Here is a 3,797-nt window from a genome sequence, read left to right on the forward strand (position 1 = left end):
TTCCATCCCAGATCATGGCAGTGATGGAAAATGCTTCACAAGTCCCCTGTTACAGGGACAGACAGATGAGATGATAGCCCCTAACACTTCATGGTGTTTGTGTCACCCTAAACAAAGAAAGAACAATTAGGCATAGCATAAAACCATTTATGTTTGTGTATAGACAATGTAAACAATTTTATGTGCCTTTAATTGTGAATGTTTAGTGATTAGTTGCTTCAAGCATTTAGTAGCAGTGTATAGAATAGTGTATACAATGCAAACAAACTTAATACAGCACATTTTATGTTTAAGGGGTGAATATGTTTCTTTTCAAATGCTGATTTTTTTGTTGATACAATTCTTATGTTTGTGGTCAGAAGCTGTAGCATTGCAAGCTCCTTTGGACAAGTTCAAATTCTCCATTCAAGAAGGAAGGCAATTTATTATTGATTATCCAAAAGTATCTGAGCTATTCACAGAACATCTTTACAGATTCTATGTTGTCCCTTTTCCTATGTGTGCATGGCCAGTTCTTTCTTATGTTGGATGTGTGCATTTTATTTTTCATTTCTATATAGTATATATTGTAATGTTCACAGGATTAGGAGTTGGAGTATTTTACGGGTAATACTACAGCTGTAGGAACTCATGTAAAAAAAATGCAAGACCTCATAGAAGTAGAAGTGATTTTTATTTAGTTTTCTAAAAAACGTGACACTGCCAACACACACATGGGACTCAGAAGCTCCAAAATGTATGTCTCTAAGTATTCTGGACAGAGTAACTTGCATGCAAGGATCCACTGTCATTGAACCTTCCCTTCATCTTCTGGCTTCCTTTTCACTGGTGATAATGCATTGGTTTTTGGATGGGTCTTTTATATGTTTCAGGAGTCACAGCTATTGAGCTTTTACCTTCTAATCTTGGTTAATTACCCATTGTAAAGCTTGGGTGACATTGCTGCACATTGTCTTCTCCCTCCTCATATTAGGTAAGTAAAGTTTGGCTTCTTATTAGGGTTACAGTAAGAAAAATGGCACACACAGTGTGCTGTCGGTCTTGTCGCCATTCTCCCATTACTGGATTACAGGTTTTCTGCTGTTGAGTCATCAGTGCTGTGATTTTGGTGAGAGCAACATATTCCTCAGTGTTTACCACTGCTGTTGATCATATCCCTGGCTATTGGTACAGGCCGTTCTTTGAATCCTTGCTCTCATGTTCCTCTAGTGCATTTGCACACACATCTGTGTTCATACTTCTTTCTAACTAACCTTAATATTTCTGTATACAGACCTTTGCATAGCAACATAATATAAACCATGGAGTACAGTGCTGGCCCTGGTTTGAATGGTTGGCAGGCTGTTCTTAAGTTTATGCTGGGTTAATTGCACTGCAGCTTGTTCCAGCTTTACTGGTAGAGGCAGATGCAGGTAATTACACCATGTCTCCAATCACTAGACCGCATTATCTATTTAATATAACAAACTGACTGCAGTTTTCCTTTGTGCTTAGAATGCAACTGTATTAATGTGCAGTTACCTGACTGGACATTAAGGGAAATGTTATAAACCAGATCAGGTAGGAGAGGAACTCGAGGACATGTCACCCCTCCCGCCACTCCCTGGGCACCCCTGGTTCTTACAAAGGAAACACTGGGAAGGCAGTGGGCACTGCAACATGTCCCCAGGGCTGTTATCTGTGTAGTCTGGAGGCAAAAGCCCTTCCCAGGCACAGGCACCTTCACTGACAATGACTACAGGCAGCCTGACTTCTTGGCTGAACCAGCGCCACCCTCCCCATCATCCTAAGAGAAGGGCTGATGGTCTCTGCCCACAGCCCCACTTGGGCCAACACTGTGTGTCTGCGGTGCTGCTGCATCCAGTCAGCTGGAAAATAGTGCCCTGAGGTGTGTACAGTGTTGGATGCTCAAGAAGAGACATGGCCTAGCAGAGCCTAAGACTGCTTGTGAAAGCAGCCGAGAGGAGCCTGCAGAAGTCACCCTATCTCAGCAGAGAATGGCATTATCCAGCTGAATGTCAGAGCTTCCAAAATGCTCAACAAATTTAGAACGTTACTGGAACAAGAACAGCATCTGTAGGAACTTCAACTGGTGTAAAATTATACAGGCTCTTAATCCTTCTCTCCCACAGAGTGCAATGAGTTCCACATTGAGTCAGAAAAATAGACAAGCTCAGTGCTCCAGAGATAGACTATTGCACAATTAACCCTGCTGTGGAGGTTTATTGCTCCTCCCTGAATCAGTCTATGCTGACCACTATCCAGCACAGAAGCTGTGCTCATCACTGGGCTGTCGCAACGCAACAGCATGCAGCCATGTGAACCGCTCTTTTCCAGCCTAGTCCTCCATTCAGGCAGGCTAGCGTTATTATTTTTATTGTAGAAAGGAGCTAATATTTAAAGTAGTGTGCTCTGTATACTGTTCCTGCCATTTGTGGTCATGTTACTCTTCTGGAGTGATAAGCAACGGTTACTGACAAGGAAAAACAACCCTTGAAAAGAGATCCAGCGATTTTAGCTGTATCCTATACAGTTTCCTAGATAGCAATTATGGACAAATTAGAAGGAGCTGCTCTTCCAGCAGAAGTTTTGTGGGTCAGCAGCAAGCTACACAAACCCCTCCCATCTGACCAACAGACAAGCTCTCAGAAACAGTCCCATCAGTGGACTCAAAACGCTTGGGTTACAGACCTGGCCAAAACGCCTGCTCTTGCAGGCTGCTTTTCTAAAGAAAAAAAAGTGCTGAAGGAGTCAGATGTTCCTTGGACGGGAACTGGCTTATTTATGGCAAATTATCCCTTAGCCACACCAGCACTCCCCTCATAAAGTTCTGTCACCGCTTTTATAGCTGCGTTTCTAGTGCATCTGTAGCATGTAATTGGCATGCTCAGGCATTCCTCTCCCCAGTCCTTGGGTGCACTTTCACATTGTTGTTGTTTTGTTTAGAACAATGCCCAACAAGCAACAACACCCAACAAAACTCATCTGCTAGTCCTAGTCTAACATGGGATGTGTGTTCTGGGTCAATGCACCTAGTTGTGTTGGGGGGAAAAAAATCTGAACACTTTTTTCTTTAATGGCATATGACTGTCAGCCCTCACCTACATCAGTAAAGCTTCACCCAGTATGCAATAAATCAGCCTCACTAGCAGATCACCTGCTGTAATTTTTGCTGTAGTGTATTTAACATAAAGTCATAGGCTGTATACCTTAATTGTATTTATGTTTGCGCCCTTGCTTTAGCACATAGTACTTACATTACCTCCAAGACACTATGTTGCACAGGAGTGCAATGTTCTGGTATTGTTGAGCTGTACTGACTGTGGTCACAGTAATATTTATGTCCTGTGCCTCTCAGCGTGTTAGGGAATGAAGCTAAATAAACTTTGCAAAGCTGCCAAACCCACTCTGATTATTTTTGCCCCATCCTTTTCATTTGTGTAACAAGTTGCCAGGTTTGCATTTGGAACCATCTGTGCTGCAAGATGAGGGGTCTCCTATCATTGAGATTTCCACTACCCTTCCTGGCATTTGGATCAGGCTTTTAAGAAAGGGTACTTCTTCAAAGAGGTACATGATGTTTAAATTTGCAGCATCTAACCGGGAAATACAGAGTCTTCTCTTCTCCTGGACTGGAAGCCAGAAGGCTGCATGGACTAAGAGCAGATGGGTCAGGCCAGGAGTGGTGGAGTAAAGACCCCCTGCTTTTTGCAGCTCTTAGTAGACCCTCTGGCAGGTAATAACATGCATATGCCAGATGAAACTTGGGGCGGGGGGACATGTGCATGCAGGATACT

Source organism: Strix uralensis, chromosome 2 (assembly GCF_047716275.1).
Source record: "Strix uralensis isolate ZFMK-TIS-50842 chromosome 2, bStrUra1, whole genome shotgun sequence".
Classification (NCBI taxonomy): Eukaryota; Metazoa; Chordata; class Aves; order Strigiformes; family Strigidae; genus Strix; species Strix uralensis.